The following is a 14,881-nucleotide window of genomic DNA, read 5'->3' as shown; positions in this document are numbered from 1 at the left end:
CAAGATTAACTAGATTAACTATATAAGAAAATTCTAAAAATTAAAAATTAAGAAAGTTTACATGCCGATCTCTGACTTGACAAGCGTTTTATGTGATAATTATTTGCTAAACTGTTTGCCATAGTATTAAAACACAATTTTAATAGCTATGCACTGAACCAATTCAATCTATTGTCTAACATATGATAACATTTTTATAAATACGTTTAAGAAACAAAAAATCTATTCATATACACAATTATCAAACTTTTTATTGCAATATACATGTTATACAATTTTTTATTTTTAGAGCTAAATGCGAATTTGGAGAAGTAATTAACACATCTGTTACTAAAATAAAAATTGAAATGGATACTATCGACGATCATGTTGTTTTTTTTACAAGGATCTGTTGAAGAATTTATATTATCTTAAAACATTCGTCTGTGACGTATTGCACGTCGAAATAAAATTCATACATTTAAATGCATTGTCGCCATAATATTTAAAATATTTGCTCTTATACACGAACCATCTTTTAATTAATGCCAATGTCTGCCCAATTGTATACATATTTGTATATAACAAAATTATGTAGGCTAGAAAATCTAGTTTCTACCGTACCTTTAATGGTTGTACAAACATTTTAAGTATTCAAGTTAATAATATATTATGATTTACATTTAGCTTGTTAAAATATCAATATAGACATATCTATTATGTATTTATTTTTATACTTACCAATAATTTCGAATGTATTACCATCATACCATTGATTATAATATATTTTTTTATTCATATTATTCAATGATAATAATTTGCGTGGAATTTTGTTTTATTTTTTTAATTCTAAGCCATAAAGATTGAACATTTTCTACATTTTTAACTGTAAAATAAATTTGTGAAGTTTCAATTTGTTTAATTTCATAAGAATTTAAAATTTAAATACTTTTAAATATAAATATTTCCTGTGTATTTTCGTATTTTTAACTGATATTGTAACAATTTATGAGGAGTTTTGTATTAAATGTTCAAGTTTTTTGACCCAATGAAAAACATTTTATCAACACTGATAGAAAAAAAAACTAGACGATTTAAAACGCCCAGAAAAAGCTCAAAACAAGTAAAAATATTTTCAAAACGTTATCATATACCTATCACTTGATAGTTATTACATAGAAAATATTAAAGTTATTAATAAATAGATATCCATAGTTAATATTTTTTTAATTAAAAAAAATAAGAAGCTCCATGAGAAATCGAGTACATATCCATTGTTGTATAAATTTGAACATCCAACGCTAAAAAAAATTTTATTTTATTATCCAGCAAACGTTTTCTTTTGATAAATTTTGTGTTTAGTCTTAAAATTTTAGACATAACATGGACAAATTTTAGGAAGTTTCAACTCAAAATCATTTGCAAATGTTCGTATATTTTACGAATTTTGTCAAAATTCTAACTTCAAGAACTCATAAAAATTGTTGTGAATATACGCTCAATTTTATTTTTAATTCAACCCAATAACAACTCACAAGAACCTTGTATTATATTTTCAAGTTTTGAAATCTAAAAAAAATTTTTTTAAAACTTTTTATCTTCAATTGACATAAATTAAAAAATGACTACGTGAGTCAAAATATTTAGAACATTAAATGATGTAACTAAATGAATTTATGTTAACAAGAAATAAAAACTAATTTAGTGTTTTAAATTTTTTTTTATATTAGCTTCTGAATAGAGATACGTGAAAAATACAAATATGTGCAAATTATTTTGAATTAGAAATTTATAAACATTTTTTTTTAAATCTAAGGTTTGAAAATATAATACAAGATTCCTCAAATGTTCATCAACCTTTATCAAAAAAAAAAAAAAAAATGTGTACAAGAAAGTCAAATTTAATTTTTATGAGTGTTTGAAGTTCATAATTTTACAACATTGAATATTAACTCGATTTCTCATGTAGCGATTTTCTTATTTTGTTGCAATTCAAAAACGAATAACTGTAGAAAACTGAACTGTATGAAAATTTCACTGACTGTTTATATTTTCATTTTATGTAAACTATAAAATGTGGAAAATGTTTTGACTTTTTTTGAGCTGTTTACGGACATTGTCAGTTTTCAATTTTTTTAGTTTTTTTTTTTCTATTAACATTAATAAACTTTTATTTGTTGGGTAAAAAGCATGAAAATGTAATGCAAGGCTCCTCAAATATTGATACAATAGCGGTTGAAAAATGTTAAAAATACATATGCAAAAATTTTTTTTATAAGTATTTAAAGTTCGAATTTTGAAAAAATTAATCAAATTTTAAATTTAATAGTTATTTTTAAGTTAAAAATGTATAAAATGGTCAACGTTTATAGTTAAGGATTGAACATTTAAAGCAATGTTCCACGTAAATAGTTTATAAATTATAAATAAATTATTTTATTCACAATAATATCATCAAATATACTTAGTAGTTAGTAATATCATAGGCTGACTGACCGATTTCACTCAGAATCGTTTTTCTTATACAATGATATTATATTTTTATTGAATTCAAATTTAACACCATCCATTACAGTGACCCACTTTTAATGTAAATTACAGCAGAGTGACACCCACTTGTCCACCTTTTTAAATATATATATTTTTTATATATTTGTAATTTTATTTTATTTGTTAGGTAAAAATGCGTAAAAATTGAATACAAGACTCCTGATATATTGTTATTATAGAAGTTGAAAAATAATAAAAATGCATAGGTACACATAATTTTATTTTATGAACATTTGAAGTTTAATTTTTCACAAAATGTATCAAATTTAAAATTTAATAATTATTTTGTAGTTAAAAATTTATAAAATGTTCATTTTTTATAGCTTAGGAACCAAAACGTAAAACAAGGTTACACGTATTTAGGTTTTATATAAATTACTTTACTCAAAATATTATCATCAAATATATCATAGGTATATCATAGGCTGACTGACCGTCTTCGCTCAAAATTATTTTTCTTATTCAATGATATTATATCATTAAATTAAAATTTTACACCATCTATAACAATGAGTCACTTGTAAGCTACTGTAGAGCAGAGCAAAACCCACTTTCAACTTTTTTAGTTTATTTTGTCAATACAAATTTTATGTTGTGTCAAAAAGCTTGAACATTTAATACAAGGTTCCTTATATATTGTTACCTTGGCAGTGGAAAAATATTAAAAACGCATAGTCACAATGGAAAAATCAGGATTTTTAAGGAAAACCAGTTTTTAACAAAATCAATATAGTTTTTTTATGAATTAAGTCAAAGAATTATAACCGCGTAGATTATATATCGCGGCTGTAATAGCACACGGAAATGGTTTTGTCCGCTGTAGTAGCAAAAAAAGAATCCGTTAAACGGGAAAGAAAAAGGTTATACAGAACCGAATAAAAAAAAAAAGGGTGTTGGCAGCACAACAATATTAACAAAATGAGTACAATAAAATAAAAATGATTATACGAAATTATTGATAATAATGTGGCAACACACAGAAAGTTAATCAAAGAGAATACAATATTATTAATTACGTGCAGTGGATGTAATAATTAAGGACGGTCACCGTCGCGCAGATAAGCACCTGCGATATAAATTACGTGCTCGAACAGTGTGTATGAAGTTAGAATTTTGATAATTTCGCTGATAAATGAGAAAATATGGAAATTATTTTGTAATTAGAAATTCATATTTTTTTACAATTTAAAAATATTTTTACGTGGGTACCTACTTGAAAGTTTTAAGTACCAATATTATTATATTTTATACGAACAATGATATTTTGAAATGCTACTTTTACTGGAATAAAAATTTTATAAACAATTACTTAGTCGGATGTCGCAACACCCGTTTACACCAAATAGACTTATGTTAGCGAAAACAGAAACTTAACAGAAACACTTTGCTATTTACCGCTTTTGAGCTGACACAGAAATGTCTCCAAAAACACGAACATTGTGTCGCCAGAATACATGTTATACACAAAATATGTTGCGTAAATGTTTTCATTTTGTCTCCGAGTTAACGCAGATTTTTCGCGAGACAGCAAGTTGCTGTTTTATCAGCTTGATGTGAACCCGGCATAATACACTAATTATTTTTGTTGATAAATTTTAATTTATCTTCCTACGGCTTTGATTTCGACTCTATGACGTCTGAATCCTTGTTTGGCGATTATGCTGTTAGATGTAGTGTTATATTATATCTTTTTTTATAGTAAAAGTGAATAGTAATAACTTGTCGAGTGATTACAGAATTTGAGATTCAGGGGCATGGATAGGCCACTCAACGTGCCCTTCTTGAAACCGATGGAGCAGGCAACACTAGATACGACAACGAACACGACGATGACAGGAGGGGACTAAAATATACTTGCGACTATGGGGAACCAGGAAGTCGAATTTGTACACGGGAATAATATGGAAGATGAGTTTAGTTATAAGGGGGGAAGTCTCGGTGGTCGAAATTGGTTTGGTGCAATGACCACCAATCGCACACAAATCGGATTAATACTTAAAAACTAGACTTAGATTTTCGATGATGATGGGATGAAGTAAATAGAAGACTTTGGTGGCCTCTCGCAAAAAACAGCGGATGCTGGCATTTTGATCCGTATTACGAGCACCCTCAGTAAGTTACAATATTACATTTACAAGTTATTTCGTTTACAATTATGTTTCATTACAATTCATGTTTACAAACATCAATATTATAGGTTTACAACTTTTCATAGTTTACATATAAAAGTATATAATTTAGTTACATTGATTATGATATAATTATTTTTTCCTCTAATACAATATTTCATTTAATATAATAAATTAATTATCATCTATGTACCTACCTACGTTTTTAGTTTATTATTTGATTAAAAATGATTATCTTGTTTTGTTTTTAAAAAGTTTTGTTATTATTTGTAAAACTGTATTCATTGAGCTTGAAAACTTAATACAAAGATTCTAATATATTTTTACAATGGGAATATTTAAATTTTGATTTCTTTTTCTATAATTCAACAATGAATAACTGTGGCATATTATAACTAAATATCAAATATAATAATCTTAATTTAACTAAGTAGGTAATTGATTAAAGCAATAAGTAGTTTTAAAATATGTTACAGAACATAATTATATACAATAAAATATACTATACACATTATAAAAAAAATATATACAATATAATATACACATCGTCGGTCTAAGTGGTAAAGAGCGTAACTCATTTTTTTGGATTTCGGGATTATTGGTGAATTAAATAAAGAAAAAACCGCATAGTATGATAATGTTGTAACTAAAATTGTATCATTTCATCCTCCATGAAACTGATAGTTATAAATCATCGTATCGAATGATGGAATTACGCCGATGAAATGTTTTTACTTCTCCTGAAAAATTTGTAATTTCGGATATACCTACGCTCCTTGTGACTTAGACTGACATAATAAACATAATATATAAAAGTTTCTAATGTAATATACTTACACATTATAAATAAATATACACGATATAAACGTATTATAAAAAAAACATACAACATCGAATATTATACACATTATAAAAATAATATTTACACAATTATTATTATTTTTCACATTATAACATTTATGTACAGTACACACGTCATTATTATTTTGGCATTTATTTCAGATTAGTGATAATCGTGACCATTACTATTTACTACAGCCTGTGTCCCTTATATCGTAATAGGAAATTTCGACGCCTTGACGCTAACCGTGTCTCGAAAATGCGGAAACTGTGTTCGGTGACGGGCAATCGGAGTCCATTTCAGCACAGCCGTCTCAGCTCATCGTCGATCAGGTTCGCGGACTTCCTGGCACACGTACCGAAACAGCTCGCTGCTTATGCCCGACGGTCGGTTACGTTCAGTACGTCGGAGAAGACAGTCCGGGAGCCACGACACAACAGACACCTCATCTTTTTGACGCAAGTTCTGCATCCACAGTTTTATTTTTATTGACGTTGTTGTGTAGACCTCCATTTTTCCTGTAGATCAAAGTTATAAACGGGTTTATAATATATTCACGCAAATATAATAATTATGTAAAACGATTCTCCGGGTTATGATAAATCAATTAAAACTGGATTCTTTCAGAACTGTTTATTTTATAGCCCTAGTCACTAAATAGAAACTCAAGTTCCTTGTATCTAAGTGGCTTGAACATATTATTTTAAACTCTTAAAACCATCTAATTGTTTTATCAACTCTCAATTTTGTAATTATTAATTCATCAAAAAACTTCATATTATACCTACGCACGATACAACAAAATTAATGAAAATATTTTAAACGGATAATAAAATTAATTAACCTTAATAAACCATACGGTTTGGGTATTGTGATTGTGTGAGTACGCAAATCACAGGCTGACTAAGCGGCAGAGCTGTGTTAGGGGAGTGGGGGGAGGGCAAAGGGGAAATTGCCCTCGGCTGCTGTAGTTTTGTAAAAGTAAGGGGGTGCCTTTATTTGCACTTAATATGCTACATGTGGCCCCGAAAACCAAATAGTTGAATTTGTTGCAGAATTAATACAGTTTAAACAAATGCCACTTTGGGGGGTCAAAAGTAAACATTTCCCAATAGGTTTTAAAAGCGACGTGAACAACAAAAGAAAAATTAAAGAAAAACGGGAACTTTTACGCAAAATCTGTTTTCGAGAAAGTGGATTTTGGTTTTTAGTGCAACTCTAAAACAAATAACCGTAGGTACATGAGATTTTGACTGAATATTAGCATTTTCTATACACCATAACATTTTCCAAAAATTTTGACTTATTTTGAGCTGTTCACTGACATTTTAAGTTTCCATTTTTTTAATTTTTTTTCTATTAATATCAATAAAATGTTATTTGTTGGTTAAAATAGCTTTAAAATTTAATAGAAGGCTCTTGGGTATATTGTTTTAACGACGAAAATTTGAAAATTAGTTTGAGTTAGAAATTCATGAAAAATTGTCTTTTTAAATCTAAGATTTGAAAATGTAATACAACATTTCTCATAAGTTTGTCTACCTTTTTCAAAAAAAAATATCTACTAGTAAGTCAAATTAAATTTTTATGAGCGTTTGAAATTCATATTTTTACAACATTTGATATCCACTCGATTTCTCATGCAACGATTTTATTTTATTATAATTAAAAAACGAATGACTGTAGATACTTGACAATTTCACTGAATGTTTAAATTAGCATTTTCTATATACGATCAAATTTTGAAAATATTTTGATTTGTTTTGAGCTGTTTACGGACAATTTCAGTTTCCAATTTAATTATTTTTTTTTTCTATAAATGTCAATAGAATTTCATTTATTGGGTAAAAGAGCGTGAAAATTTAATACAAGGCTTCTGATATATTGTTACAATAGCAGTTGAAAAACATTAAAAATAAATAGGCACAATTTTTTTTTATAAGCATTTAAAGATCGAATTTTGACAACATTTATCAAATTTAAATTTGAATAATTATTTTGTAGTTAAAAATTTATAAAATATTCAACTTTTATATCTAAGGATTTAAAATTTAAAACAAGGTTCCACGTAAAAAGATTATATATAAATTACTTTAGTCACCTTAATATCATCATAGTAGGCTGACTGACCGTTTTCACTCAGAATGCTTTTTCTTATACAATGATATTATATAATTGAATTCACATTTAACACCATCCATTACAGTGACCCACTTGTAACCTACTGTACAGCAGAGTGACATCCACTTATCCACCTTTTTATGTTATTTATGTTAATTGTTAATGATTAATTTGTTATCAATATTTTTAATTGAAATAAATTAATAATTATATTATATATTAAATATTGTATATTATATTTTAGTTAGTTTTCGCGGTGTGTGGTAATATGGAGATTTATATAATAAGAGAACAATTAGTAGTTAAATTGTAGGGAAGGGGTGCGAAAAAATTTTGCCCCGGGGCGCTGAATTGCTTGACACGGATCTGCTAAGGGGGCTAAGCTCCCCCCTCAAAAATTACATAACATTTAGTTGTGTAAGGTCGAGGCTCCTCCCCACTTACATTGATGTTAATAAAATGTTAACCACCCTCCCCCCCCCCCAGAAATATGAATGGATTTGTACCTTAGTTTATGTTCAAGTTCGCAATCCACCCAGCGAGGCGCGTGCGTATGTTTATAATTTCTAACACTTTCTAATTTCTACTGTATCAAATTTATAATATAAAGTTTGTCTTTTTTACTTAATCGAACCTACAGAATTGAATCCGATTTGTCATTGCTTGTCTGGTGGTTTTAGGTGTGATAATATTTTAAGTAAAATACCATGTATTCGATTGTCGATTTTTAGATATTATATTATAGTCAACTCAAGTGATTTACGTGCAACTAAGTCACCTAGTAGGCGAGAAGTATATTACCAGGATTACATTTAAAATAATCATAATTTATAGTAATTTCAATATTTAAACAAAATAGTTAGACATTTGAAAAATAACATAATTTTTTTAAAAAAAATTCAAAAACACATATTCAAGGTACCTCCTGATTAACTATCTGACGCCTTATACCCATTACACTTTGTATAGGTATCTTTACACTCTTTATTCCTTGGTACGAAAACCGAGAGATAAGGTATATCAATTAGGAATGTTACTTAAAAAAAGGTGGACGTGTTCTGCTCTGCTGTACAGTAGTTGTCATGCATGTCTTTCAAATGGATATGTTATATTTGAGTTCAATGATAAATCATGTTTTACGAAAAGCGATTTTGAGTGGTGACGTTGTGTCAGCCTAACATGCTTATATAAATAATTAAATATAATATAATATAATAGTTGAAAAAAAATTAATACAAATTAAAAATATCTCATGACTATAAATAGCGTGACTTTCCGGTGAACTTTTTCTTTTGATAGTTGGAAAAACGTGTTGGAAACTTTCTATTAAACTATGTTATGTAAGCTATGAAAAGAAAAACTTTTATGAATTTTTAACTGAAAAATAATTTACAAAATATTTTCTCAGGGCTAGCTCATTAACAGTCAAAACTGTTTCAAAATTTTACTATGTATGAAAAATTCTAATATAAATATTTGATGAACATTTCCACAAATATTCGTTTTGGAAATACAACAACATATAAAAAATTGATAAATAGAAATTCGATCATTTACCGCTGAATATCAAATATTGTAAAAATTATATGCTCAAACACTCATACAAAATTACTATTACTTTCCAGTAAGCTTTTTTTTTTGTTTATGGTAGAAAATTGTGTGTGGTATATTTTATTAAAATGTATAATGTAAGCTGTATAAAGAAAAATCTTTATGAAATTCTAACTGAAAAATAGGTTGAAATATTTCTAAATTGTAATGAATTTTGTCAACAGTTAAACATTAAATGCATATTAAAAATAATCGTGCATAATATGTAGCTTAAATATTTTTGAACTTTCATTTATAAAATATATTACTTATAAAAAAACTTGCATTAAATTGTCAAGTTTTTTTACTAAGCAAAACAATTTATACAATTAAAAATATTTCAAAAATGTTACTATTAATGGGAAATTCTAAAATAAATTTTTGGTGAAAATTTTGGTTATTATAAAAAAATTTTAAAAATTGGTTTTTTGTAAAACTTACCACTTTTTCACTTTTTTTATTTTGTTTCTTTTTTTTTACATACTTTCTTGGAATTTTACATTTTACCACTCAAAATTACTAGCTAGATTCACTTTTATATCAGAAAAGATGCTTATCTTGAAAATCAGAGCACTGTTACTAACCCAAATGTTGATAACATGCAGAAAAAAAACATCATAGTTAAATCAATGCGGTCATTCGTTCCACTCAGAATATAAAAATAATTATAGAAATTCTTAATTTATCCTACTTTGTAACCAAAGGAAACCACTCATATAAACAACAAAATAATTAGATTTCCATATGTCGGTCTTACTTCATCCCGTTTGAGTCATATTAAGTAGGTAGTTTTTTTCTGAATGGTTCCTTTATCTCTATACCAAAATGTATAAAAATTGGATCAGTGGTTTAGGTGTGAAAACGTAACAGACAGAAAGATAGACTGACATTCGCATTTATAATATTAGGTAATATAGAAGTATGGATGTGGAGATATGGATAGTATATTATATAGGAGATGAACCGGAAATAATGATGTGTGCACTTAATGATATTTCAGATTGTCGCCATCGTACTATGTTATTTTCTCATTAGTAACATATGTATAAAGAAATATCATACAACATTAGAGTATCTGCATAAATAATAAATCCACAATACTTGCAATAGGTATAAATGAAAAAAAAAAATTATGATCATCCAATAATAGTTATTACATGTCAACTTAATTAAAATTAAGAATGGTTTTTCAAATAGTAACTTGACTTGATATGAAGAGTACCTACATAGAAGCACCTGAATTCAGATACACAGAAGAAAGGTGTATAGAATAATGTATAAATATAAATAATATATATTTTAAATGAAAAATTATACAGTAATACATTGTTATGTATTATTTTATCAATAATACAGAGTGTTACAGAAAGACCTGGCAAATGAAATAACTTTTGTTATGATCAATATATTTATTTTTTTTTTATATGTAAAATTTATTGATACTTGTGTACATGTATAATATAATAATATAACATTTAAATTTTAATTGCAATATTTTAATAAGTTGGTAATAAAAATAAAAAATAAAAAATATCCAAGATATAAATCTGTTTTTAGAAAAATGCTGATTATAAAACATGTATTTAAGTCTAACAATTTATTTTTTGAAGTTTTTTGAAATCTCAATATTTTTGTTCAATACATTTTTAAAGACATCGTGAGGATTTTTAGAGCTGTAGATATTTATTTATATTTTTATATTTTTAAGTAGATACCTGTTAAAATTTGTTTTTTAAAAGTCATAATATATACCTAACCACTTGACTTAGATAAATGTTTTAACAATTAAGTTTTCTAAAAACCAGATTTACATATTGCTTTTTGATTAAAAAAAAAAAAAATTATACAGAATTTAAATTTGTTATATTCAGCATTAAGAAAAAATTGTATTTTATACATGTAGCGAAAACGTCAATTAATCATATATAAATATGTAAATACTGATCTAAACCAAAGGTTTTTTTTAATTTGACAGGGTTTTCTGTTATAGTTATACCCTGTATATTTATCAAAAGAAGAACTATACATTTCATTAGAATTCAATGAAAGGTTTTAATAAATTCTCGATTTCATTAGAAAAGTAAGTCAAAATCCATACTACAATAAATTGTTTTTATTAAAAACGTTTATCATACCTATTGGACTCTTGAAGTTTTGAATTTTGGACTTGACGTTTATGATCTCGTTTCTTAGGAGGCGGATTTTCTAACTGCAAAGTACTCATGATTTGTTTTTCTCTTTGCTTATGTATTCTATAAAACAAATAATAATTGCAATATGAATTTGAAATAAACATCTAAATTATAAAGTATAATTTACTTACAGTTTATTTTCTTGTTGCTTTATAAAGTCAATTGGTCATTGCCCCCTGGTGTGCTGTGTAACAAAACTCAACAGTTTGTTGATGAAAAGTTATCTGTTAATTTAGACAAATCTTATAGTTATTTAAATACAATGTGTCAATTACATTGTTTCTTTTGATTGTTTATAATTCTTACGAATTGTACAGTTGAAAAAATTAGGGTTTACAATACATCAGGGGGGACATTTGAAAGTTATGTATTTGAGAATATTTGACTCACGGTTTCTTGACGTCTGCCACGGGTATTGGTAAAGCGATGAATCGTCCTCGGACGGCCGGCGGTAAAAGTGACACGATTTGACGACGATCGTCTCGTTGACGACGTCGATACTATACAGATACTAATACAGTAAGAGGGTTATTTTTAAATCTTAGTTCTGTGATGAACTTTGCTGATCTAGTGACAGCTCTGTCATGGTTTCTGTCTTTCTCATCAGATATAGTGTATCTATTCTGAACATATTTTAGTAATTATTGGGAATTTGAAATAGGAGCAATTTCCTCACAGATCTTAATTTATTCATTCCCTTCATTGTTCTCTATTTTATACAATTAATTTTACAATATATTTTTAAGTTCTCTTTCCCTTTTATCTTCTTTTATTCTTCTATGTTCTTTCTCTTAGTTTTTTTATAAAAAGAACTCGTGACAAACTTCATATGTTTCATATTCTCATGATTGTATACTGTTATTAATTTCGCATAGTGATAATATACATTTCCAGCGGAATCATAACATAGATTTTTTTTTTTCACTGCTATCGGCAAATAGCATTTTTCCAGAGCAACTTTGGTCATATTCTCACAATTCGCTTTTATTTTGTTTTATTTTTTGTTAATTTGTTCGTCTTCTTTTTTCATTAATTTTAACTCTAAAACTTGAAAACATTTATTTTGATTCAGTTAGAACTCCTTATTTTTTATTGCAATAATATATTATCATTAATAATAAATTTATCAGCAGCCAATGAACAACTACTATCAATTAATTTAATCACACTTTGGATACTATTATTTAATCTAATACGTTCAGACAATATACTTTAACAAAGATTGGTTATTTTTGTATATCAAAATATCATCTTTAACAGTACTCGTGTTTACTGAATTCAGAGATTTAGAAATATTTGAATTGTCATTCAAGGGATTTCCTAACAAGCATTGATATTTTGTTGATATATTATATTCAGCGTTTTAGTTTTATTATTTCTATCAGACTGTTTAGTATCATATTTTCCGTGACTTAATTAAATTAAATCATTTACAGAACCAGTTTCTTTTTTATCTCCAAACAACTTTTGAAGTTAACTGTTTTTAAAATCTTCAACGGTTTTGCTGTCACTTAATAAATTAATAATAAACAACACTTGAATTTGAGTTCGATCTATTATTGACTGCTGAAACAGGTACAGGACTGTTAGACATTGGTTTGTTTGAAGCTCATAAATCAAACTTCATAAATCTGCACAAACTCAATTTAATGATGTTGAAAGTGTGTTCTCCTATAAATATAATTACATGTTAATTTTTATTTGTTTTGAATTAAAAATGAAAATTATGGTAGCTAAAAGTGGTTTGATTTATCATGCATTTCTTCAATATTTATGAAACTGAAATTGGTAAGCTAATATTTTTGTCATGTAGGTTTTAACGTTATTTTTAATGAGATGATAAATACTGGGTGAATTATTGTTCCAATTTTTGAACTTTCCATAATTGTGGCAGAGTACCTACAAACATATTTGAACACGCATAAATGCTACGTGTGACCACTGACCATATTATGTGTGCGTATACACGTGATATATTATAATATTTTCAGGCTTTTAAACCTTAAACCTTTATAATAAATATTCCATGTCATTAATATGTGGTAGTTTGACGAAATCATGTAAACTAGTGATTATTTATTAACACACGCTCATCATATGAAGCTTTCGTATACCTATTCATTTGAGTGATTGATTATGAGTTTGAAACATAATCATATGATATTGAGATTTGATAGAGAAAAGAAATAAGAAATTTTAAGAGATAATAAAGAAATTTAATAATGTATCGGTTGGCATCACTAATTTATCTTTTTTAATCATTATATCAATCTATTCACGTAGTATACACACTTATGCAAATAACTTAACTAAAGCTGTATAAATCAAGGGAAGTAATGTATAGTTATTTAATTAAGTAACACATCTTAAAAGCTCTAAAGTGTAAGCAAATTAGGTTTAAGTCCTGTGCGTCAGCTATTTGAACTATGAAGTAGATTTTTATGTTAATTAAACTCTGTCTATTTTACTATGCTAGATATCAAAATAAATATATATATATATATATAATTGTTATGAATTTCTAATTACAAAATAATTAACAAATGTTCACGATTTTAACGAAATTGACTTCAGTTGCTCATAAGTCATAATACAATAATTATTGTAGATTCTTCAATTTTTTTTCTAGTTAGACCAATAAAAACTGATGAGAAACATTGTATTCAATTTTAAAGTGTATAGCTTGTGACCTAGCTATCTAATTTATTGATAATAATAGAAAAAGACTTTAAAAAAAAAATCAAAAATTCTTAACAGCTATAAGCAGCTTAAAGGAGTCAAAATTAATTGAAAAAGTCATCATAAAAATTGTCATATAAACATTTGGTGAAAAATATAAGTATCTACGCTTTTGTTGCTTTTGTTTGCTATGTTATTTTCAAAATAATAACATGCATAGAAAATGCTTATTTAAACATTTGAAAAAGGTATTTACTTGTAAATTACGACATTTTAGTAACGATATTAAAATTTACTTGTATAATAATTAACGCCGTATTGTCGATGTGTCTTTTTAGTGTACCAACAAACATTAGGGCCAAACGAAAATTATTGAAATGTGCCTTATAAGTCATTTTCTGAACTTGCTGTTGTTAAAGATCAATAGTCATAAAATAATTTCATGGACATTTTTAAATTAACTTAAGACTAACACAAGTCTAATGCCCGTATACACAGCCAAATATGTGTCACATAAGTAGTGATGTAAAATTACCGTAATTATCTTTTGAGAGAATATTTGGTAATTTTCTTTTTCTTCAATAATTCATAGATTGAACCCAAAGAAATCCACATCATAAACATTATTTAAATAATTACCTATATGTTTTGTATAGTATGAATGAAGTACGTATTATAATTGATAATTTATAACTCTTGGTATAGTTAACAAGTGACAACTATAATAATTATGCACGATTAGTAAGTAAAAAATTATTATAATGTAAAATAAACTATTATTATGTATTTTATACATGCTA

At 26.6% G+C, this 14,881-nt stretch overlaps 1 long non-coding RNA gene across 2 annotated transcripts in view; it reads right to left on the bottom strand.

Moving 5' to 3' along the window:
• Positions 1 to 4,149: 4,149 nt before the first annotated feature.
• The window catches only part of LOC100570827, a 21,466-nt gene continuing 10,734 nt past the window's right edge, over positions 4,150 to 14,881 (bottom strand). Inside the window, exons 2-5 of one of the 2 annotated variants that reach the window (XR_511155.2) lie at positions 11,793 to 13,073; positions 11,534 to 11,626; positions 11,346 to 11,462; positions 4,150 to 6,017 (exon numbers count right to left, since the gene is read on the bottom strand). This is a non-coding gene — a long non-coding RNA (uncharacterized LOC100570827). Of the gene's footprint in view, positions 6,018 to 11,345; positions 11,463 to 11,533; positions 13,074 to 14,881 lie in introns of both variants that reach the window. The other variant, XR_119524.3, reaches the window with a different exon arrangement.

This window comes from Acyrthosiphon pisum, chromosome X (assembly GCF_005508785.2).
Source record: "Acyrthosiphon pisum isolate AL4f chromosome X, pea_aphid_22Mar2018_4r6ur, whole genome shotgun sequence".
Lineage (NCBI taxonomy): Eukaryota > Metazoa > Arthropoda > Insecta > Hemiptera > Aphididae > Acyrthosiphon > Acyrthosiphon pisum.
Note: the sequence above shows the minus strand (reverse complement) of the source record. Positions and strands in the feature narration are given on the sequence as shown.